Here is a 26,091-nt window from a genome sequence, read left to right as displayed (position 1 = left end):
TACACGACCTATCACACAGGGTCACCTAGTGACCTTGTGGCTATTTTTCTTTTTTTTGAGAGCTTGGGTTCGCGCATTGCTACAAACCCCGTTTGACACGATGAAGTGGCCACGACCAAAGCAGTGTTATAGTGCTATAATCATACAGCTCCTGCTAGGGATTAAGTCGATTTTAAAGTCTCACGATCCCACAAATGTGCACCGTGGTGGATGTCCTCGCAAGGAGAACATTCTAGCTGGACTGGTGTCATTGGTAAAACCAGAAGTCTAATTTCCATTTTTGAAGCGAGTGATCACAATGATGAAACATCATAACCACGTTCTGTGTTCTCGTTATTCGGTCAGGCAACACATGTATAAACGTGTGAGTTATAACTGTGATGAAAGTTGTGGTTGTTCTCGTTCTCGTGGAAAACCGATCGTTTGAGAACGCTTTTTGTTCTCTGTGATGAAATATTATTGTTAGGCTTGATATAGCCTCGTCCAAAATTGCATATCTGATTATTACAACGCTCAAAAAAAAAGAAAAGAATCGTGTAAACAACAAATAAGAGAAAGAAGTGCAAACAGCAATGTACTGTTGTGTGTGTGAGTGTGTGTGTGTGTGTGTGTGTTTTCGAGGGTGTTTGTATGTAAACAGAAGAGATCAAAAACCGAAGGTTTCAGTGTGGAGAAGATAGAACAGCGAATAGATAACGACTCAAAAAATGCTTGTATACTCTCATAAAATCACAGAGGACTTGGAACGAAACTCTCGTCCATGATCAAACGTATTTTATGATGTTGCTTTCGACTGCATCTGTTGTTCAACGAGGGAGATAAGAAACGATTATAATTTTCATGGTCGTGGACCTTGTGATTAACGACGGTGATTTGTCTATTACGTTAAACGATCGTGGTGTTTGACCTTTATCTACCCCCATTTCTGTTTACAGCCAGTCAACCAGTTCCTCAGACCAGCTCGTTAGCTTCCCATTGTGGGATTACGACCGCAGTTGTCACAACATCCGTCGTTTTCTTTCATGAGGAACTATATCGAACGCTTTCTGGAAATCTAAGTGTAAGACATCAGCCACTCGACGTGTTCATGAAAGAAATGGATCACTTTATCTCAGACATGAACGACTGTGCCTTTAACCACGCTGACAATCGTTCTTGGAACTGTGAGACAGCCTTGTTTTCCCCTCTTGGTTTCCGTGGTGGTGGTGGTGATGGTGGTAGTGGTGGTGGTGGTAGTGGTAGTGATAGTGATGGTGGTGGTAGTAGTAGTGGTGGTGGTGGTGGTAGTGGTGGTGGTAGTGGTGGTGGTAGTAGTGGTAGTGGTGGTGGTAGTGGTAGTAGTGGTGGTGGTAGTGGTAGTGGTGGTGGTAGTGGTAGTAGCGGTGGTGGTAGTGGTAGTGGTGGTGGTGGTGGTAGTAGTGGTGGTGGTGGTAGTAGTGGTAGTGGTAGTGGTGGTGGTGGAGAGGGCGGTAGGGGGAATTTACACGTAATATAATCTTAAGGTGAAAGTTAACTCTGATGTATACGTCTCAAATTCTGTTGTGTGTTCATACATCAGTATTCCAGTGTAAAGTGATTCTCTGTCGAAAATTAGGCCCCCCTCGTGTCGTTGACCGTGTTGAAAGTAATGTATATCACACCACAAACGCCTGTGCTGAAACTTTTACATAATTCTGGCTAAATATTGTCTTCGTGATGAACTTCGGAGAATCTCATTTAAAGTCTGCTTTTTTTCCTCTTTTCATCACACGTTGAAAAGGCAAAAGATTCAAATTAAGGCTATCTAGTGTGTTAAAACTCTTCATGATGAGCTTTGAGAAATATTAATCCCTTAATGTTGGAGGGAAAAATTTACATGTAAACCAAACGGTACGTCTCGTTCGAACGCGAAAGTCCCTCATAATTCCACGCTCAACCACAATGCGTATATCCTGGTTCCATGGGAATTTTACACACACACACACACACACACACACACACACACACACACACACACACACACACACAACTCACAAGCCCTAACAAGTGCTGCCGCTACACCACAGTGTCCAAGGCAACCCACACGGCCACCTCTTCTGTCCAAAACGTAGCTCACTCCCTCGGAGAAATCATGAGGTTCCGTTGCACCTGACATCCTCGTCTCCAACTTAGAAGTGCCTCCTCCTCTAATGGAAGTCATCCATTTGCTTTCTGATAATCTTTCCCAGTACCTTATTGACCACACTCGCCACGGACACTGGTCTGTAGTGCAGCACAACTTCGAAGTCTCCTTCCTCAAAGATAGGCACGACCTGTGCCCTCCTCCACTTCATTAGCACTTACTCTTTCCCCCACTGGCGTCTCGAACAACATTTCAGACGGTTTGTCTAACGTACGTATTACCTGGGTATATCCCGAGCACACATGGAGAAATTTCATCAGTTACTATGAGGTTTATTAGGATCAAGACCATTTGGTATTCTGATTTTGACTGTTGTAGATATTCCAATGCCTTTCCGAAAACCTACCTTCCTCATTCCACCTCACTGGTGTTCCGGTTGTAGTTTTTGACTCCTCCCTCATTTCTTGCTCTTTCCTGTCTGTTTCCACTTGGGCTGTTCATCTACCAAACGTTCTTATCTATCGGCCATGACTTACGAAGGTGCAGCCATTCCCTCTCCTGGGACTGTCTTCATAAAACTTTCTCATGCTCCCGTATACTGTACAGCGCCGCCCAGCAGATGACTTAGTCAACATTAACTTCATATGATTCTCTTTTAAGACCAGCCAGTTGGGCTGTGAGACCTCCGCTTTTTGCAGCTGATTATTCCTTCCTAACACATATCTATCTATTTATCTATCTATCTATATATATATATATATATATATATATATATATATATATATATATATATATATATATATATATATATATACATATATTCATTCATTTCAGTGGTTGTATGCATGAGGCATTATTCGCTCACAGTCCACTCCTCGTACACCAAAGGCCGTCCAAAAGTGGCTGTGAGAAAATAAAGAACTGGATCGCTCTGTTCCCTAAACCCCCGGAACGCCAATGTCGTTGCCCAGGTCAGGGAGAGGCAACTTTGACCTCTAACTTCTGGTCTGTGTCAGTTCCATACGAGTTCACGATTCTCGGGGGAAAGTAGTGCCATATCAGGGCGGTAAAAGGAGAACTGAAACTAGCAGTAAGCCATAAGGCGCATCTCTTCCTCTCATGACAAAGTTCAGTGAAACGTTTTGCATGAAACTGTTACGTGATTTCCTCTCCTTCGTTTACGTCCTTTTGTAAGTTGTGGTCTCGTCGATACATCCTTCCTCCCCCAAGAGTCCCCTATACATTCACGAAGCTCCTGCCGCGCCCGGGAAGCCGGCCATGTCCACCGGGTGGGGGCCAAAGATCATAAAGTGTCCCGATGTTGTGTGTGTGTGTCATCCTGTTGTTGTGTGTGTATGTGTGTGTGTGTGTGTGGGAGGGGGGAGGAGTGTGGTGCATGGGAGGGCATGTGTTCGGTGTCTTCACTGTGGAAGACACTGCGGCTGTTGTATGTTATATTTATATATATACATATATGTATGTGTCTCATGTAATCTGTTATATAAGCCAAAGATCCCTTTCACGGGACTCATGCTTTTTCGACGCTGCGCTGCAATCAGTTGCTGGGGAAATGAGGGATTATTTCCTTGGAGTAAAACAAAAATGGTTCCAGACGATATGGTATATTGTCGTCGTTTATTTCTTGTCGTTAATAGCATACATATATATATATATATATATATATATATATATATATATATATATATATATATATATATATATATATATATATACACACAGCCACATTAAGATGCAGCAACCATGTTGATCACTTTATACTGGCGAAGGCGTAGTGACTTCGTCATCAGCGCCAGCAGCCACCAGTCTGGTGTTCTGTACAGGGGAGAGTCTGCCCACAGATGGCACGCGCCTCATCCAGGAAGGAGAGACATAGTAACACCCAGGGGTAATCTAGGAACTAAGCCTTATCATTCCCATCCTCGAAGTATATCACTTGAGGGCGTTTGAAAAGGAATGAATAAAGAAAAAAAAATAAAGGTTGAATCATTCGAGGAGGAAGTGTTTATTCAGTTCTATAAGCCTCAAGTTCAAACGGAAAGTGATATGTTTTTTTTAGAGAATTTATTTATCTATTTTATTTTTTGCGTTCGTTGATGAAAGAAAAAGAAGAGAAAAAAAAACTTCAAGAACCCTCCAGCTTCAAGACCAGCTTTGGCTGCTGTGAACATCCGTACGAGTAATTAGCCTCATAACACCTGAGGGTTTCAAGCTTTTCTGTCAGCCAAAGCTTTTCTCTCAGGCGACAGACGATTTACACTGGACATAATCTACGTGTGTTTACCGTCTCTAATTAAGTATGGCAATCATCGTAATAAAGAAGATCCACAGTGTCTGGCGCCGGCCATGTACAATTACTTTCAACTCTTGACAGCCGTTGGCATAACTCCTCAATGATGTCAAACATTCAAACATCAAAACTCATGGAAACAAAGAAAAAAGATAACACCTACGAGAGCTTTCGTATATTACATCTTCACGTGACGTCACGTCACGACATACATCGCACATGATACCCTGTATGAACCAGTGACACACACCAGACTGGGTAGTGGTGGTGGCGCGTGCGGGAGAGACTGGTGACCTCACCTGACCTGGCGACCTTGGGTCGCGTCGTTCGGTGGCGGCCGGAGCTCACATTAACTGTCATCATAATGGTGACCTGAGATTAGACTGGACTGTCGTGGTGAACACAAGAGGCTTTGGACGCTTTTGATATCATATTTATGCTGACTTAATAAGTGTTTCAAACCGTTTCCTATTCTGATTAACATCAGACCTGAACAAGGGACAATGTACCTATGTACACATTACCAGCCGTGCCCTTATTGCTGCTGGATGGGAGGTTATTTCATCTATATTCTATTGTTGTTGTATGTGACCGTCACCTGGATATCAAGGTTTCTTAGAACTGGAACAATATCTATAAGGTCTTCATGGAATCATAAACCAAGTATCGTATGTCTTCCCTTTGCGCAAAGTTATCAGATCTATTGTGACGTTTGTCTGTGGGTACTTATTACTTATATCTGATATAATTATCATCCTCCAGATACTCGGGGTCTATAGTCTTATAAGCTCTTAGAAACACGGAGGTGAAGACTGATTTCTAAACATTATTCGCAGTTTTTGAAATGAAAATGAACTTTTCCCTTCAAAGGAGTCTACATTTCCCTGTAACGGAAAGAAGTGCACCCTTACGCCGCAGGAACCTTTAGGAAGGTCATGGTTAACACCAAGAGTTTTTTTTTTTATATAGAAACTGGACTTTGGGATAATCGTAAATAAAGTAAGAGGTTGGAATGGAAGGAGCCAAGCGAGGAGCGGCCATCTGTGAGAACGAGGAGACGTGAAGACTATGGAAGAGGCACGAGTGTTTGGAAAGGATATGTCAGCAGTTTCCATGCAAAGGAGCGAATGTTAGTAATGGGTGATTTGGATGCGAACGTAGACAAAGCGGCACTAGAGGTCATAATTGTGGGGCATGGTGTGCCCAAGTGTTGTACAATGAACATGATGACCAGCTGGTGGAGTTGCGTGCTGAAAAACGACTGGTGATTACGAATACCTGGTTAAGAAAACATGCCTGAGTATACGTGAGTGAGGAGGGGTGATTATGTACTAATTAATAGGCCTAGCAAAGGGAGACTCTTCAATGTGAATGGGCTGACAGAGGCGGCTGATGGGATGTCCGATAATCACTCGGTGGAGGCGAGGGTGAAGATCTGTAGAGGCTTAAGGAAGAGACGAAAGGATGAGGGTGGTAAAAGGGTGGTAAGAGTAATGGAGCTGGGAAAAAGAGGCTTGAGCGTAGAATGGCAAATAGGTGAGAATAAATGAAGCTATGGGTGTGGGTGAGAAATGGGAAATATTTAGGGAAGCACTGCTGCATACATGTGTGAGTTTCAGTGCTTAACATGCGGAAGGTGGAGAGGTGAGAAAGGCAGTGAGTGGTAGAATGAGGAAGTTAAGTTACTGGCGAATAAGAGAAGAGAGGTGTATAGGCGTTATCTGCAGGGAAGGAGTACGAGTAATTAGGATATGTACACGAGAAAAAAAAGCAGGAGGTCAAGAGGCAGATCTTTGTACCCCTAAGACGTTAAATATTCACAATGTTTGTTTGGGTTATTGATGGACCAGCTGGATACGGGACCATCCCGTCTCAAAGTACGTGTCTTCTGGCATGCATGGCGTAGTTATGGACCGTATTACATAAACGGACTCACAGGACTTAAGTTTGAGAACATTACCTGTACCCAATACAGTCTGTGATCATTGACTGCCCGCAGAAAGACTTCGTCCGATATCGTCTGAATTATTGGATTTCTCTACGATTGAATGAGGTTAATACTTGACATCTAACTCGGTAGTTAATCATTCACTTCCCTGAATGATACGTTATAGATTATCTATATAACTGCGATAGGAAGTATCTGTTATGTTATTAGAGATATGAAAGGATCAGTACTGTCTGCTGACTGCGTAAAAATTGTTCGCAATAATGCGTACTAACTCATCGATCTCCGTTGCCAATACTCGCCTCATAAAGCTCCAAGCCGAGTTTAGCCTGTACCTTCAAACTGAATTCCACGTTGATGAACCCGAAACCTGACTGAATACGATGTTGAAGCGTTTATATTACTGATGAACGATGATAAAATTCGTATCCAATCAACGTTGTGCTGAGGGGATTACCGAACACACAGCTTCTATCTGGAGTTTTTTTTCTGTCATGGGTACATGGTATTTGTGATGCGAGTAACCATACCGTAATCATATACACTTTATACGTTTGGCCTGTATGTGTGGCTTCTTGGGTTGTGATCTGTCGTCTAGCGGTCTATATACACTACATCCAGCAACACAGCCTCTGTCAAGACGTGTATAAATGACGATAACCTTCATCATCCAGTGTCTTACATGGGAGCGAATGTGTGGTGTCGTAAGCGTTAGTGGGAGAGGTGACTACGTGGGGTGAGGCAGTATATGAACTGAGTCTTGTGATACTGAAACTCGCAAGTGTGTGTCCTTTTCTGTATACTGGTAGCCAAGGTCGACTTGATATATCATGAATAGTGCTATGGATAGAAAGCATACAGACGTACTGTATGCATAAGTGCTATGGATAGAAAGTATACAGACGTACTGTATGCATAGTGCTATGGATAGAAAGTATACAGACTTACTGTATGCTACACGCAGCATGTAACAATATGAATTGTTTCCTACGTATGTCTTGGTTGACGGTGGGACATCTGAACTGAACCCGACCACCTGTTACCTTCTTCCTTCCCTTCCTCACTAAACACCCGACATTCTCAACCACCCTCGAACAAACTCCGACATTCCTCAACTCCCAACACCCTGCCCCCTCCAGCCAGTAACTGTGAAAGAATTTCGTGTGTTGGGCGGCGGGTTATTGCTTAATTAGCATCAGCTGGTGGGAGCCAGTACTTCCATCAACTTACGTACATGAATACATACGTACATACATGCATACATACATACATCATACATACATAGGTACATTTTTAGTGTGTGTGTGGATCTAACTAAGAATTCATAGCATGTTCAGCCATACAGGGAGAACCTGTACCAGATATAGCCTTGGTGAGAACGTCATGTATTGATATATAGTTCAGTCAATCAAACATCCACAGGTGTCCACCATTCTGGCCCACTGAAAATATATTTCACCATCTCTTTTACACACCAGCGTATTTCCTCGAACATGTTCAGGTTACATTTGTAGAGGAAGCCTAGTTAATGAAGTTAACATAAGCTTAGGTCAACATATGTTGGGAGTTTGGAACATGTTTAATACCCCTGAAGTTTTCCAGCACCCGTGCTTACACACGCACACACACACACACACACACACACACACACACACACACACACACACTGGAAAAAAAGAGAGAGAAGGCGTCAAGACCCAGTGGAAACAACACAAAACACCCTCGGGGCCACTGTCCAAATAAACACCCAAGCGAGTGAACTAAGGTAAGACCCTGATATCTTTTCTTTCGCTGAAATTCCTTTTCATCCTTTTGAGTCCCCGGAAAAAAGGCCTCTTTTCTAAGGCAAAGAACAACAACAGAGACGACGAACTGTTATGTCGTTTCAACCTTCGTCTGGACCAAGCTATAGTTTGGACCTCTATGGTGGATTGTGTGTGATATGTCTATGTAGTCTGGACCTCTATGGTGGATTGTGTTTGATATCTCTAGTTCCTCGAAGTTCATGAGCGTCGGAACCAGTTAAGCAAAGCAGGTAAGACAAGGTGTTCTTATCTATTTCCTTCTGTTATCTATAGAGCTGCTGTGACTCTCCCTGTTGGAGGCACTCACCTGCGTTCCTCCTCTTGAATCTGGTCTCCAGCCGCTGGCGAGGGAGCCGTCGGAGCCAGGCAGGCAAGCAGACGTCCCCAGTAGTAGTATCCCCACTAGACTCAGCGAGGAAATTCTATGGTCTCGTTACGCCTTGGCTGATCCAGGTCACAGGGAAAACGCCCGTGAGGAGTGACTCAGCTATTTAGTCAGAAAAAAACGACTGCTTTCCTGACTGTGTCGGTAGAAGAGTGCTCGTGTCTTACAAGACCCATCCAGCCTCTTAGATCGTAGGGTTACTGTTGCTTGCCTCCTCAGGTGAGAGAGAGTCTTCCGAGGAATAAGAAATGATGTAAGATGTAAGAGGTCTTTTGCATAGACGACTTCGTGTTGCCTTTGTCTCCAACAGTTATCGAAACCTCATTGGAAATGCATGAAATTCTGACGGATGAAGTCTGTGGCCGACTTTCCCCCGTTTTAGAAATGTATTTTCTTGTCTCTCTCTCTCTCTCTCTCTCTCTCTCTCTCTCTCTCTCTCTCTCTCTCTCTCTCTCTCTCTCTCTCTCTCTCTCTTTTTAAACGTAAGCAAACCGTTCCCTGTGTAGCGAGAATAATTTATGCAACGAATTCCACAGCCAAACGAGATCACGGGAGATTTACAGCCTCATTTGAACGTCGAAATAGATAAAACAAACAAAGACAAAAAAAAGGGGGAAAAAAAACCCAAATATAGACTGCGTACTGCAGATTCATATTTGACTTTTACAAATTCACAAAACGTTCACACACACACACACACACACACACACACACACACAGAGCTGCCGGACAGAGCGGTTGTGTACTTACGACTCGAATTCGTATTTGCCGTAATAAACCTTCAGGGGAGATCGACTATGCCCTAGATATTCTTCCGTGTTCGGTATTCGGTCAATACCTCGTTTACATTCGGGACGAGGTTTTGAGACACAAGTTGGTCGGATATGTCTGTAAGCATTTCTTGATTGCTGGACATGGAACTGACTGGTGATCCGAGAGAGAGAGAGAGAGAGAGAGAGAGAGAGAGAGAGAGAGAGAGAGAGAGACAGACAGAGAGAGAGTTGGCTCACGTGATATTTTGGGGTAACCTGTGCTTAGGTAATGTTAGGTTAGGTTAGGTTAGGTGGTTATCTTCATGTGATGGTTTGCCTCTCTCTCTCTCTCTCTCTCTCTCTCTCTCTCTCTCTCTCTCTCTCTCTCTCTCTCCACTCTTCTTTGACCGTCGCTCAAGTCCTCAAGTCACGTGGCAAACACTTCTGAAACCTTTTTTTTTTTTTGGCCGCGTCGCTTCAGACGTTCAGATCTTGAGAATATTCCCTGAATCCCTTGCACGCGCCATCATCCCTTTTGATATTCCAGTGCCTCCCTACCCACATCTATAGAGTCACTGCAAAGGGGGAGGAGATATCCCTTACAAGCTCAAAATTCCCCCCTCCTCCCTCCTCTCCCTTTCTTTGTTTATGTCCTTCCTCTATAAGGGCTTTTGATAGAGCAGCTTCAAAGCTGTTGCATTTCCGCCTCGCCATAACCTCGATCTCGTTTCCTCAAAGCAGCTGATGATGCTGCTGTTGTGTTGCGCCTCCCCCTATATACTGGCAGCTGACGAGGAGGACTGCACGTCCTTCACGCAAGGGTTGCAATGATGTGCCAAGACCCGCTGGGTATTTCACTCTATAAACGGCGTTCACTGATAGGCTTCGTCGTCAACTCGTAATACGCTCCAATTTATATAGCTTATATATATATATATATATATATATATATATATATATATATATATATATATATATATATATATATATATATATATATAATCATTCGTAAAAGTTTGAGAGCTAAGGTAGACGAGATGGTGCAGTCAATAACCCAGCAGGCGGCAGCACCATGACGTCAAAACCTACCCCATCAGCGCCATCTATTGAGTAACGGCCGACTATGAGCAGCTCCCAGTTATTGATATCACAGTGGCTACGATCAAAGATGCCTGTACCTGTATACATGTCCTCAGTTTTCTGCGGTGCAGTATTCTGGCCTCCATTCGGTAAACACAGAGTGGGGACTTGGTAAGGAAGGAGCTGAAGGCTTGCGTTTTGTCATCGTCCCAGCGCAGCTATATGAACGTCTATTCGTTCAAGTGATTTACGTTAAGTGCGTCGGCTGGAGGGTCGTGTGTAGACGTCTTCAGAGTCCTGGGTAAAAGAAAAATGGTACGTGGCGTTGTTTGTGTGTGACTTGTCAACATCGTGCACCAGGCCTGTGTTGTGGGTGGGTACCAGATACGGTGATACGAGAAGGTTTATATGAATGTTAAAGAAAATCTAAGCTTTAGGAAAACTTATTCCAAATACTTGTTCAATAGTTGACAAGACTTATGGTAAACCTTGCCTAACTTCGTCCAGCAGTTGGTATTTACCCTATTTTCGAGATGATTTTTCCGAGTTAGTCTAGTCGCCATTTGCAAACCCGTTTTTTCACGGCATTGTTTACGTTCTGCAGACACGAACGGATTCCATCGGATTTTTTTTTTTAACCGTGCGCAACAGCAGCAGCAGCTGTCAGCATAGCTCAACCATTATGATGAAATTTTTGGCGTAATGATCGGCTGCCAAGGTAATTTAGGTAATGTTTAATGAGTTCTGTTGATTCTCCCTTAAGTCTCAGTGTTATAGTCGTAGTATACCATCACTAGTGCGAGACATGAATATAAGATGATGTACAACAACGGATTGCAGATGGCAACTATAATACTTATATTTCAATATAAAAAAAATAGAAATAAGGTAAATATCAGCTGCACGGGGAAGAGAGCTGATGTTTACACAGGTTTTTGATGTTTTAAGAAGTGTTTCATGAATGTTTAACCCCGATGTGTTTCTTGCTATTCATGATCTCAGAGACTTTCGCTGTATTTAGTAGCTTAGTATGAAGATTACTCGTTATTCCATTCTAGTTTCGATGTCTAGCTGAACTGGTGTATTACACATTATAGTCTAACACTGGCAACTGCATTTGGAACGGGGTAAAATAAGCGCTAACTAAGAGTATAGAAATAGAACACGGGAACATCAGAACGAGAATTTTGCAGTTTCGAAACGCATTTGGTTGGCTTCGGCTTCATCTCTAGATCAGACACTACTTTTAATCCATGATATAACTCTTCACACTCGATCGTAAACGTCCGCTGGAACGTGGCTGTACTGCCAAAGTCAAGACTGTTATGGAGGATCGGATGAGGGACGGCGGGGATCTTGAGTCATATATGGCATTAGATTGTATTCCAGTGTTGACTGAAAGCTGCCGACGACGGTCTCTTTCTCTCTATAAACATAACTTTTATGGCCGAAGACAAAGATGACGACGGATTGGGTAGGTTGGTAGGTTTTCTTAAGCCTCGCTTGACACTCGTCCGCCCTCTCACATAATCCCCTTGATATCTGTCCGGGGAAAATAAACTTTGAGGGTTTAACGTCGTGGGTATTTTTTTTTTTAAGATGATGAACCTATGTTTGATTACGTCGTTGAATGGGGTAGCCCGAGATGAGGTGGTGTGAGTAATGAGTGATTAATTAAATCCACATTGGAGTTGACGTTTCGTTTTAACATGTTTATTGACCTAGAGTCTTTCGAGGTGTTGACAGCGCTTACACACTCGAAACCTGTGCAGAGATTGTGTCACGGTGATGTATGTTGACTGTGGGTCGATGGGGCCGGTACTTGTGTTTCGGCATGACAGTGCCTAAAGCAGGTGTTACCACCGAGAAAAGCAATGTTTTAATGGCCAGAATTGTGTGTGATGTTGATACCAGTGATTTTATATGCAGTGTATTGCTGAACTGGATGGTTCTTTGGTAGGCAGTGTTCGGTCCTCGTAACTACCAGTCGACGCGAGTCTCTGATTATTATGATTTAAGTAGGATGGGCAGGCGCAAAAGTCTGCCATTTAGCTGATTATGGGATCAGGGAGGAGACGTGTGGAGCTGGGAGGCGTCGTGGATGGTGACAAAAGGCAGGGTTTATGTAGTATGCCTGACTAGGGTTACATATATTGATGTACTGTACTAGACTGTATCCAGAGAAGGCCTGGGTTTTACTGGACGAGAATGAGTGCCGAAGTTGAGATTGGGATTCGCTAGTTAATCCACTGATGTGAACTTTGACCGAAGTGAGATTTGGACCTGGAGGTGTTCGATACGAATTCGTAGGGGATTAGGTGTGTTAAGGGTGTGTTCGATTCTGTCTCACTCAGGTAGAGGTAAAATTCAATATAGGAATCACATCCTTTATGAAGGAATCACATCCTTTATGATGGAATCACATCCTTTATGAAGGAATCGTATCCTTTATGAAGGAATCACATCCTTTATGAAGGAATCACATCCTTTATGACATTCATTCTTCATTTCGTCGTACTGTTTCGGTGCCGACTCGAAGGCCTTGGTTCGAGCATCTCGATGACCTGTACTGTGTGTTATGAAGCAACCAACTCAGGCAATGAGAACCCAACTAACGTCTTACATTTTTCCATAACAAGTTCGGTTATGGAAGATTTCATAGGTTCACTGGCTTCATAATAAGCCAGATTTATATTCCCAAACATTAGTTGTTGTAGATTAACCGGAAAACAGTAACAGGGGTCATTGTCAGACACTGACTCTAGGAAGCATTGGCTTGGATTCTCCCTGTAATGGGTTCAGTGAGAATGACAGTGTGAGATGCACTGTAATCATTCCTGTCAACGGAAACGGACGGCAATATACAGATATTTAAACCACCAACGACTGGTTCTTCGTATCTGGTCCCCAGTGATGTTGCTTGGCTACTGAAACTAATTTACTTCATCTTAGACTGCGTAACGTAATCATGAATCAGCACACAAGAGATAAAAATTAACCGTAGTCCGTCTGTCCCTCCGTAATCTACAAGAGCCCTGGAGGTTTTCGAGCCATTTCCCACCAAGCGTTGACATATGAGAGATGTGTGTTCCGGACGCTGCCTGAGGCTTTCTGGAGAAGACTTCGTGAGTCTACCTGATGTGGGTGGAGCTCACTGGAAGTCTGGAGCGTACTTTAAGCTGAGGAGTTACCAGAGCTGTGTTGGCCTAGGGACTGTGTCTAGGTTAGCTATGTTAGGGGATGATTCTGGGTTTTGCTGCTGTTGTTCCTGGACACTGGAGAGGGGAGTCAAAGGCACGTCGAATGCTGAGGGGGAGTCAGGTCCAATCAGGCTGGCTGGGTGATCTTGGTTCATGGGCTCCGGGCTGTGCTATGGCAAGGGGATCTGACTATTGCTCGTTGAAGCGATTCTCGTCTATACTGGATAAGTGGAATTCTAACTTTGCTGGTGGATTCTGCTCTGATGGAGTGAGTTTTTGGGCTATCCTGAGTAAAGGGGCACTGAACCTAGGAGGTTCTGGTCTAGCTAGGACAACAGGGGCTCCTGGCCTTAGCTGGAATGGGAAGTTCTGGTCTTAATTAGACCGGTAAGCTGGGGGCTACGAGCCTTTGTGGCTTGTCAGAACTTTTAGGAATTTAGTGCCATGCCGAGAGAGACGTTCAGTTGTTAAATGATCGATGAATCGGATTCAATATGAGCCACCCGGATTCTTTAATCGAGTGTATCATGATAATTATGATCAGAGCTGATTATGATGATGCTGCCATCCATTACAAGTGCGAGTGATGATGTGGAGTTCAGAAGAGGCAATTATTGCGAAATATTTGCCTTCGAAACCGAGTCTTTCCTTTTTCATAATCTAACCGGAGACGAGAGTCTTGCTATTTTCATATGTAGATGTTTTGATTTATTGTGAATTTCTGTTTTCATTTTGCTTTATTTTTTTTTTACCATCAGTAGACAGCTTTGTATTGATCATTTACAATAGGCACAACATTCTAGTGGTTCTGAACAAAAAATTGACACCAAACATGTTCTATGAAGTATGTCTTATATGGTTTAACAGTTGATCTCACTTACAGGAGAATAAAGATGGGCAGCGTTTATGTACGAGTGCCGGGTGGAAAGAGAGCGAGCGACGAGTCAGGAGGAGGAGAGTGGCAAGGAAGAAGCAAGCAAGCAAGCAAGCAAGCAAACTTCTTCACGAATTTTGGAATCAGGTAAGGGATGTTAGTGTGCATGAGGACAACATACAGAAGTTTAAGAAGTTGTTTAATGGTCGGGAAAGTTTCAGGGATGGGGTTCCTACGAGCGTAGAATTTCCTCCTCCCTCAGTACTGCACGAGTGTTTTACGAGCAATTAGGTCATTTACGAGATCAATGTAGTAGTCTCGTTGACGTATCACACAGGTCCTGCTACCCAGGGTACGATGTCTCGTACGTAGATCATGATAATGTAGGGTAGACTAAACAAATCCATCATGTGTCTAGGTTCGTCCCTCGTCTGGGTTAAACGGTTTATGTTTTCCTTTATCGATATCAAGACTTCTGTGGGTGTCATTTTGCTAGAAGCTTTGTAATTCGTGATAAGAAAGTGCAGCATTCACAGCTCATAAATACGGAGTTAAGCCACAAGCCTGATATGAAGGATCGTAAAGTTTGTATATATATGTGAGGAAAAATTTTCATGTTCGCTGGAATACAGATAAAACTGTGTAAACTTACTTGGTGCCATAAGGGTGACGTTATTGTCGCGAACCACGAATAGATGACTCTTAAGCACGACGGTTCGATCTGTAAGTACGAAGATACGACACTTGAGCACGACGGTACGTTCAATAAGCAGGAAGGTACGACGCTTGAGTACGACGGTACGACCCTTGAGCACGACGGTACGTTTTATAAGTACGAAGTACGACCCTTGAGCACGACGGTACGTTCAATAAGCAGGAAGGTACGACGCTTGAGTACGACGGTACGACCCTTGAGCACGACGGTACGTTTTATAAGTACGAAGTACGACCCTTGAGCACGACGGTACGTTCAATAAGCAGGAAGGTACGATGCTTGAGTACGACGGTGCGACCCTTGAGCACAACGGTTCGTTTTGTGAGTACGACAGTACGACCCTTGAGCACAACGGTTCGTTTTGTGATTACGAAGGTACGACCCTTGAGCACAACGGTTCGTTTTGTGAGTACGAAGGTACGACCCTTGAGCGCAACGGTTCGTTTTGTGAGTACGAAGGTACGACCCTTGAGCACAACGGTTCGTTTTGTGAGTACGACGGTACGACCCTTGAGCACAACGGTTCGTTTTGTTAAGTACGAAGATACGACCCTTTGAGCACGACAGTTCGGTCTGTAAGTACCTAGGTACGACCCCTTGAGCACGAGGGTACGTTTTGGAAGCACGAAGGTACGACCCTTGAGCACGACGGTACGTTCAATAAATACGACGCTACGACCCCTTGAGCACGACGGTACGACCTCTATGGTATAATTGTGTTGCTTGTTGACGGGATCATCGACTCTAAAGACCATATTGCTTGTTCAGGGGTCGGGCGTAAGGGATCAGAATGAGCCTCTAATCCCACTATTGTCCATTTGAATCTCTCTTTTCCCAAACCTAATTCCACCAACAGGACTTAAAATGGGAGGGAAAAGTGGTATATGTATCTGAATCCAGTTCAATTTCCAAAGCCTGCTTATCTGTCAATTTTTAGGCGAGTTTCTCGGCATCCAATTTAAACTTGGGTACATTTAAAACCAGGCGTAGTTGTTGTTGCTGGTCGCTAAATTACGGCATGATTCTTGGCATTTAGAAAAAGAAAAAAAGAAAGATTATATTATTCCGTTTTCACGAGAAGGGTAATGTCTTCATGACTCTCGAGTACAAATATCTTGTCACGTAGTCTTCATCACTTATCTTTCATGAAAGTGTGTGTGTGTGTGTGTGTGTGTGTGTGTGTGTGTGTGTGTGTGTGTGTGTGTGTGTGTGTCGATAACCACGAAAAGACTGGAATGGTGATAATTCAGTTATACCCTGCAACTCCTTAATCAAAAGAAATATCCCTGAATCTCCTCTTGTTCCTATACAGAGAATTGTAACGTGAACGTTCGCTCGTGATGATCTTCCATACAGAACTGGATTGCTGGACTTTATTCGTGGGGCAAAATGTGCAACGTTTTCTATCCTGACCACATAATATTTTCGACTAGACACAGTACTAGTTATTTTGAGTATTTGTGTACTTTTGGTCTCCCTTGCCTTTATATATGAGCACTGAACACGCATTCCAGCAATCGATGGAACTAATACTTGGTGAGAACAGTAAAATAAAGAAAACCCTCCAAGGTTATTTTCAAGACTAAGAACAGGTACGAAATTCATTGAGGAACAATGAAAGACTGGCGGCGTTGTAGTTTGATTTATAGGTCGTGGTCATTAGTGGAACCATATACAGGAGCTTGGTAGGAACTTGTCGAGCTGTTATTTGAAAAGTATATCGTCATTTTGGTCGTGTTCCCTTGTCTTTGCTGGGAAGCTTGGTCGCTGAGTTCGAGTGCCTTCAGACGTAAACAAAGTGGTTGTGGTTCATATTCTCGCTACTGGACTAAGGGGGGGGGGACCAGACGAGAATATTGTTTGTATATCCCGACTGTAAGAACTGGTAAGGTAAATCTGAACTGCTTGGGAAAGTTGGGTGTTGTTTACAAAGGTTCTCTTGAGTTCACAGAAATATTTTATCGGGCTCCACATTTTGCTTCGTAAACACTTCCGCTATCGACATATTTATTATCATATCAGTTGCGTAAGGTATGGAAATTCAACTGGATTTAGACCTGTATACCATTTATTTTATTTTTCCCCCCTTTAAGTCCTGTTGATCAATACAGAGCAAAAAGTTCTAATAGATCATACTTCTGTGTTCATTTGTTATGCATAAGATTCGAATAACGTGTTGGGACAGTTAAAGTAAATACTTACAAAATATTCTTACTTTTGCTCAGACCAAAGGTGTTTCAAGAGCGAGACTTGGGATATCTTGATAGCATTTGTCATGTGATCAGTTGGGATCTTGGTGGACGAAGGCTACTTCCCCGTCTTGACCAGACACCGTCCTACATAAGAGCCATATACACCTTCCCTAGTCTTATCCCTGACACTAATATCCACTTCTCGTCCTTCTCTTTGCCACTCGAATCTTTCCAAGTACTCTTTCACACCTTCCAACCTCCGTGTACCTCTCTCACACATCCAAGACTTCCTTTCCCAGGCTTACATCACTCATGCCCTTCACAGTCCAAGAATACACTTCTGCTAAGATGATAAATCAATTTCACTTGTCGCAATAGAACAAAGACCTTCACCTTGCACCATCAGTGCAATCCTCCAGCAGAGGAGGAAGGCGAGGACCCTTCTCGCTTCAACATTCGTCCGCTTCGTCAGTAGATCGGCCGAGACTCCACCCGAAGTTTGCCAATATCTTAGTAGATAAGACGTCGTCGCTTAGGCACGCTAGCGTCCAAGGTAGAAACTAATTGTCCTCATACCGCAACCTGTGGTCCGAGTTCCCTCATCTTGTAGCACAATTAGAGGCAGTACGGGGAGAAATGAGGGGATCCAGTGTATATATATATATATATATATATATATATATATATATATATATATATATATATATATATAGTCCTAAAGATTAAGACTGCGAAACGTGTTGGTTCGAGGAAAGAGGCCTTAACTGTCAATAACTTATGTCACTTAAAATTCAGCCTCAGCTTCAGAGGTTGACACAAAGGATGATTCCATAAAGACCTCCCCTGGGTGAGCGAGAGGTTAGGGAGGGAGGCGTGACAAGCTTTGCTTTCAGGGCGGAGCAGACTTGGTGCTTGACTGGCGAAATACTTGACGGGGGAAAGGGATAAAGAGAGAAAAACTCTCTCTCTCTCTCTCTCTCTCTCTCTCTCTATCTCTATCTATCTATCTATCTATCTATCTGTTTGTCTGTCTACTCCAGCTGTTCCTCTGCCTTCGTGGGGGGCACAGACACCAGCAGAACCGCCGAACGTGGTTGGTATTGTCGCCAGGCTAACTTACTTCGGCTGGCATGAGCACCATGGTCTGCATGACTGCCCTGAGTCTCCCTCCTTAGGGTGGGGGGGGGACGGCGAGGGTGATAAGGAAGGATCTCCAGCCACAAGCACCGGCTGAGAGACTCGAGCTGAGCTAATCTCTCTCTCTCTCTCTCTCTCTCTCTCTCTCTCTCTCTCTCTCTCTCTCTCTCTCTCTCTCCAGACCACAACAGAGGGCATTACCGCGACGCTCTTATCCATCCTCAGTTTAGCTTTTTTTCTTTTTTCAAAGGGCGGCGGGAGACGATAGCAGTGGGCGCGCTTACGTTCCTCCCCCTTTTGGTTTTGAGGCAAGACGAAGAAGGACGTACGGGGATCCTGTACTAAATATCAGCCAGGATTAATATATTCCGTTTGACGTTTCGCTACTCGTACATACATACTGTCGGGTGTATTACCAAGAGACCAGTGGATCTCTGAACCCATATTTGAACCATACAAACGTGTCGCTATGAATATACATACACGTACAGTTGCGGTCATAAATTTTTCGACGGTGATCAAGGACGACTACGTTATTCACAATTCAAGAACAGTTAAACTTTATTGTCAAGTATGTAATCCCATTTAATTGTAATTCATTTTGTCCTGTAATTAAGAATTAGAATAATTACAATAGAATATTTCATGATTCGATTCATTAATTAGCCATCTGTCGGGCCAGAGGAAGCATTATATTTAACATTATCATTTCAGGTGGAGAACCGCTTCGTTATGTTATATTCCGATACTGAAACAAAAAAGGTTTTATGGCATTGAAATGTTCTGTTGCTTTTGCGCTTTAAAAACTAGACTTGCTGCCAAAACCTCAGCATAGGGCTTATTTCTCATGTCGATAAAGATTCTGTGATTGAAATCCTAGTATTTGCACAATGGAAGTGAAGCTACGATTGGTTAAGGCGAAATAGGATTATTTCAGTAGAGTCAGGATCCTCTCAGCAAGGACGTAGTATTTTCACAAGAGAAGTGAAGCTAAGATTGGTTATGGCGTAATAGGATTTCATCAGTGGGGTCAGGATCCTCCCAGCAAGGACGTAGTTTGTGTGACAGGGGTTGCCGTAATGGGACGACAGGTGAATGCACTGCTCAGAAATTGTTAAAAAAAAGGAAGGAACATTATCTTCTGTACGAGTGCCTGAGGTTGGCGAAGATTTCAGGCGTCCCCTTTTAATGTACGGTAAGGGCATCTTGTCATAAGACCAGGCGGTTGACTGCAGGCGGTGGTAATTGATTATATGTTTCAGTGGCTCTGAGAGGGAAGATGACATCGAAGTGCAGACGTGTAACGATGAGAGACGCTGAGGAAGAGGTCGACAAATTGCCTGGGCTAAAAAGGGTGTAGACAGGGAGAGTGAGTGACGGTGGGTAAATAACTAGGGAAGCGAGTGAGGGGGAGTAAACAGTAAGGGAAATTCGAGATTGGGGAAAGGATAATGATGTTTGACGATAAATGGATGACTGCCAGGGTGTGTGTGTGTGTTCACGACAAGCTGCTGTTTGCGTGAGTGATGGGCTGCTGTTTGTGTGCACGTCCATGCCAGGTTTCTGCTTGCGTGCATGTCGGGTTACCGTATCTGAACCGGGATCACCTGATACTGATATATACCAACGAAACCTTCGAATGAAAAGTAATAGTCTTTACTGCGGCCATCTTTCCCTGTTTATCTGGTCGTGTGGCATAAAGTTTTAACAATGTTCCTTTATATAATTATGGTTTCATTTTAGACTACCTCGTTCTACGGATACAAAGAACTTTGATGATGGGTTCGTGTTGTTATTACCTCCTGAATTGATTAAGAGGAGGTAAAGAACGTGGATCTCATAACCCACAGCCATTTTGGGCATTTGGTTCGCTAATTCCTGCAGGATCGAGAGCAGCAACCACAACAGGGCAAGAAAAAGTCGTCAATCACACAGTTTAGGTCATCAGATAAGGAAGGGACCATTGGGTGAAGATATTAGCAAAGTTTCCCCTTCTGCCAATACTGTAAAGAACGGAGACGAACATTGGGAGGTGGGAAGGAGGGGAGGAAAAGAGAAATCTGGTATGGTTTGCCTGCTCCATCACCCCTCCATCATTTCCCTAACTTCATCCTTTTTTCCCCCAACACTTTGGTGTTATAATTTCCGTATTATTCTCCTCCTTAAGAAGCAAGTCACCTATGTGGGATAATAGTATGCGTCCTTTGAATGTGTCCGTCGTCCAGCGGGTCTACCTTCGTCGTTATCTGTCGGGTCACTGGTGAGGGTCGTGCCCTCAGCGGTGAGAGGGTGGGAGTAGTGTTCTACCTACGTCGTCATCACACGCTCTCTCTCTCTCTCTCTCTCTCTCTCTCTCTCTCTCTCTCTCTCTCTCTCTCTCTCACACACACACACACACACACACACACACACACACACAGATTGTCTGTATATCCTTCATTCTGCCTTGGACAATATCATGGATTTCTCGACTCGTCTCTCCTGGCTCATCCTTCTCACCACTCCTTTTCATCCTTCTAAGGACACTGTTTCCCCCCCCCCTCACACGTGGAAGTGCTTCATGTCTGCAGTTACTCCACGCCTCGTCAGGTGTGGCCACGTCAAAGAGGCTGGTCCAGTCTGCCTAGGTGCGCCTTACTGAAGTCTCTTATCCCGAAATCTCGTCTCGTGTTATTTTCGAAATCGGAACGTTAGTTTACATTGGACTGGATGATGTTATCTATAGTCGTTTTCCCGTGGCTTTGCAACCGACCTTACAGAGGCCACTTAGATCCCCGTCTGTGGATATCATTATTCTACAATATTCCAGTCTCCTGTTGGGTCATTACAGTTAAGGGGCAGTCCTCAATTAAATTGATTAGTGTATCACCCTCGAGGTCACTTGATAAAGAGATCCCAATTAATACTGTGGCTGTTAAAGTTTCGTACAATTGTTGTTTCTTGGTTACCAACTAAAGATTAAGATTTTGGGATGTAAAGTGATAACGCTTTCGACACATTGTCCCAGGAGATGGGGTCGAGACGCTTCTACAACGTCTTATTTGGACGTCTTATTTCTTAATGTGATGTGGCACGAGTCGTATGCATGATCGTCACGTTTCACACACACACACACACACCTTGGTGACATTCAGCCTCTCTCTTGGACGTTGAGCATGATAACACTTCCACTTGCCTAGCATCGCTAACTCTGCTGTGATGTGATACACCGTATGGAAGGGGGAGGGAAGAGTGAGGGGTAGGGAAAGGAGAGGCCTGTGAGGGCTGGAAGGGGAAAGACCAATAAGGGCTGGGGAGGAAAGAGGCCACCGAATGCTGGAGAGGGGATAGATAACGTATCTGTTGAATCAAGCGGACGTCACCAAGATGTGTAAAAGGAGCTTCATAATGTTTAACTGGTTATCAGTTATCATCATACTATTCAGGTCAGACACGTCATGCATCACTGTAAATCATATTCATACATTTAATCCTATTATGCACATTGTTCTCAGTCAGATGCATGAAACACATCATCCCAAGTTAGGTCAGTAGATGAATTATCCATTGTTCTAGATTACAGACATTATTCATCGTTTCAGCGTGGCCTGGAAGCAGGAAGACTGCTGACGGTGTCCGAGACCCAGGGACTAGGTATTGGACTTATAGAAAATGCAGAGACAAGAGATATGGAACAACGATGATGGAAAAAAAATGGGAGAAGAGAGGCTGGAAGTGAGAGCTTGATCAGTGATAAGGTATGTAGCCTTCAAAGGACTAGACTCTATATGGAAGGGTTGAGGCGAGGCGGTTGGGATTCACTGTTTAATATCTCTTGCGATACGTCGCTGAGTGGTGGTAGGTGAGTGGTGGTAGGTGAGTGGTGGTAGGTGGGTGGTTGTGGTGATGGTGAGTGGTGGTAGTGGTGATAAGGGCCATGACGCTCTTTTATCAGTATCTATAATTAGTGTAGGTATTCATGAAGCTTTTTCATATCTTATCTCGAGGTGTGAAGCATCAAGATGTCTATATAGTGTGGGAATGTGAGTGACATTACTGTCTTTTGGGGAGAGGCTCTCGCTGTGGCTCCTTCTCTTCCCAGCAACCAGAGTGGCTCCTCCTCAAGTTCCTGAAGTGGCTCCTTCTCCTCCAGTCCCGGGAGCTGCTGCTGCTGCTCCTCCTCCTCCTTCATCCCTGGAAGGCATGCCGCCTCCTTCATCCCTGGGAGCCACGCCTCCTCCTCCTCCATCCCTAAGAGCCATGCCTCTTCTTCCTCCCCCATCCTTTGGAGCCATGCCTCCTCCTCCGCCTCCATCCCTGGGAGCCACTCCTCCTCATACAGCCCTAATAGTCACCCATCTCCGGAAATGGGGACCACCTCACTCCACTTCGGGGCTGAGCGCCCTCCTCTCCTACCTAGCTCCGGGAGCGGACCACACTCTCCTAGAGAGACCATCAGTGCCTCTAGCTCCACCAACAGACCCTCACCAGCCGCAGGAATGTTCCTGTAGCACCCGGACACACCCGGCACCCTGGTGTAGTTGAAGACGAAAACACGGATTCGAACATGACCCACGACATTTGCTACTTATTCCATGCGCTGATCCGGCAAAACTGTATGAGGTGCGTGGTTCTTGCTTGTTATTTCATGCTAATCCAGAATAACATATACGGTGTAACTTTGAATAATGTATTGAACTCAAAATGATAAGAGAATTCATCTACCTCTTCACCTCACTTGGAATAATGTATTGTAAGTATCCAACTTGGAATGATGTACTTAAATTCTGGTGATGTATGAATATGACTTATAATGATGTATGTTGTACCTAACTTGAAATCGTGTGCAAAACTGATTAGTTAATCATGAAGTTCCTTTTAACTTGGTTAAACATCATGAAGTTCGTCTAACTTAGTTAAACATGATGAAGTTCCTTTAACTTGATGTTGTTGACGTCCGCTTCATTCGACAGATAAGTTACCATGAAACGTGTGTTGCCAGGGGCTGACGTGGTCGTTGGCACGTCGATTGATCAAGAAAAACCTCATTACCTTCAGCTGTTGATCATGGTGGTCAGTCTTGGTGTCTGATCGCTCAAAATGGCAGTAGTAGTATTGGTAATTGTCACCCGGAGAGGGTCGTTCCTCTCAGCTCGTCACTTTTAACCCACCCCTGGATGGGTCTTACCCACACGTAGCGTCACTTCACGTTGGGGAGGTCTTTCCACCTGGCGCGTCACTGTACCCTCAAAAGATGCCCTTTCCACCTCGCGGGTCACCGGTCATATTTTTTTTCTTTTTTTTTTTTTGACTCGGAGAGGTCTTTATACCCGGCGTGTCGCGTGTGGAAGGCCCGTTGGATTCTTTCTAGCCGACGCATCACTCAACTGGAGTGGGTGGAGTCCTACACACTAGAGCTGCCTTGGCCCAGGGGTGTTGTGTGGGGACTGGGTCATTCTTATCTTGGGGGAGTCTTCCTACCCAAGGTGGTTCATACACATTCGCCATTTCCTGCGTCAGCGAAGAAGCGTCAGGAACAGATGACTTAGCCTCAGAGGAGAAAAGCCTCACTTGGCGCCGCCCCCCCCGACTCTGTTCCTTCTTTTTGGAAGGGTAAAGCAGAAGGAAAGGTATTTCTCGCTCCCACGTCCATCAGTTCCCTGCTCCTGCTTGGAGTGCATCCTCGAAGAGACAAAAACGCCATAAGAGGAGAAATCAAGATACATAATGGTAATATAACATTAGATATAATTTTATTTCATTAGTAATACTAAAAAAAGCTAAACTCTAAATATTCCCAGTTACTACTAGAGTGAGGAAGAAATAAAAGAAAAAACGATTTCATTATTCATTTTCTTTTCAGAGTTGATGAGGATGGTGTCGTGCTGGGCTGAGGCTGCTACTCTTCGTGTGTGTCTTGACCAGAGTGGCCAACGGTGGCATGACGCTGACGATGGCCTCCCTAGAGGTCGTTTCTTATCCCCCGCGTCATTATATATGTATGTGGGTGTGTGTGTGTATTTATACCATCTTCCAACACTTTGCATTAGCTTACCCTCTTCTAGTAGGGTTCGATTCCTGGGCGCCCCCCCACACCGGTGCTCCTTGGCAGGCAGGGATCCTCTCGCGGGTGGTTCTGCCTTATTCACAAAACATGGCTCAGTTTTCTCGGGGTCGGCATGTGACTAACCGGCCCTTTGTTCTTGGAGGAGAGGTGGGAATATCAGATGTGGTTAAACACGACTGTTGGGTGAGGCATCAGGAGTGATGAGGAGGACGCTATGGGCTGTGTGTTTCGCTCCGTAGTCAGATGGAGTTTCTTCTCTTATGTCAGAATTTTCCCCACACAGTGTATGTGTGTATGTTTCAGGGTGTCCTGCAGATGTGTCCAACTCAAGTAAACCAGAATACAGTGCACAGCGACCACAGAATTCCATCAAGGGGACGAAGTTTCATCACTGCCTGTAAGGTACCTCGATATCATACGAAGTTGGCGAGGTGCTGTGACATTTGGCCTCATGCCCCTTTGTAATAATCTTGGCCAAAATCACCGCAAAATAAGTACCAGTCTTTAACTTTCTTTTTTTTTTTCCAGACGAATCTCGCAAGTTTTGTTTTATGGATGATCAACCATGTGATGAAGTCTTGCAGGATGTCTGGTACCATTCAACAGAGAGCCTAGAGATGGGAGCCACGGCATCTATAAGGCTTCATCTTGGGAACTTTAAACTGCCCGACATGGAATCAATATTGGCTTCTTCCCGTCTCTTTGGAATCGAGGGATACGATGCAAGTTCGATTGCTGACTCGACTACATGATCCTTTGGCAATCCAGATGAATAGAAAAGTTGACTTTTGACTTCGGACGTCAAAATTGACAAAAGTCCATCCAACTTTTTCACTAGCTCGGAACTCGGTTTTAGCTTTACTGTAAAACTGAGGACTGTGTTCAAGCATGAACTGAGAAGGCCCATCCATTCTCTCAGCACTGACTTCTGCTCAGCACTGGACCCTTCAGTAACACTTTCACTCACATCAAGACTACATGTAATCAAAATGTGCCTTGTGGGCATCTTACCCCTCAGTGGCTTGGCTGTTGCATGCTAGACTTATTCACTGTCTGCAGTTCGGGTGTCCTCTATCCAACCAGAGGCATAATAGTATGCTATGCTCTGGCGACTGATTTAGCCTCCTCCACTGTAAGCAGAAAGTCCTCTCCCTGGACAGCAGTCTTTATTGATTGTGCGTAAGGTTATGCGAGACATTTCACAACCTTATCTTCTCTTTTTCTATTTTTCTGATGCGGCTCTGGTCCTAAAAGAAACTTTTATAGACAGGTAATTATATTCTGGCTGATGATTAATAGTCTGAGGTTCTTCATCATTATCCCCAGACAGATTCCTTCGTTTCAGATGTCGTGTTCGTAAAGTTATTTTGTAGCACTGTCTGTGGCAGTCATGCAAATGAGAACGGGATTTTTCTGGTAACTGTGAACATATATCACGTAATCTTTTATTCGTATTGCCTGGAGACTGTGTGAAAACAACAATTTCTTGAATTTTCTTGAAATTTCCTTCACACACTGGCCTTGTTTTTCAGTCTGGTTAATTGAGTA

General features: G+C 44.1%; 1 long non-coding RNA gene across 2 annotated transcripts in view; it reads left to right on the top strand.

Annotated features, from left to right (window-relative positions):
- Positions 1–25,874, top strand: part of LOC139766581 (uncharacterized) — a 157,846-nt gene extending 131,972 nt beyond the window's left edge. Inside the window, exons 1-5 of one of the 2 annotated variants that reach the window (XR_011716925.1) lie at positions 10,540–10,694; positions 14,463–14,600; positions 22,079–22,234; positions 24,340–24,945; positions 25,072–25,874. This is a non-coding gene — a long non-coding RNA (uncharacterized lncRNA). Of the gene's footprint in view, positions 1–10,539; positions 10,695–14,462; positions 14,601–22,078; positions 22,235–24,339; positions 24,946–25,071 lie in introns of those variants that run through there. The other variant, XR_011716924.1, reaches the window with a different exon arrangement.
- The last annotated feature ends 217 nt before the right edge of the window (positions 25,875–26,091 follow it).

Source organism: Panulirus ornatus, chromosome 58 (genome assembly GCF_036320965.1).
Source record: "Panulirus ornatus isolate Po-2019 chromosome 58, ASM3632096v1, whole genome shotgun sequence".
Lineage (NCBI taxonomy): Eukaryota > Metazoa > Arthropoda > Malacostraca > Decapoda > Palinuridae > Panulirus > Panulirus ornatus.
The sequence above is the reverse complement of the archived record's forward strand: the minus strand, read 5'-3'. Positions and strand labels throughout refer to the sequence as shown.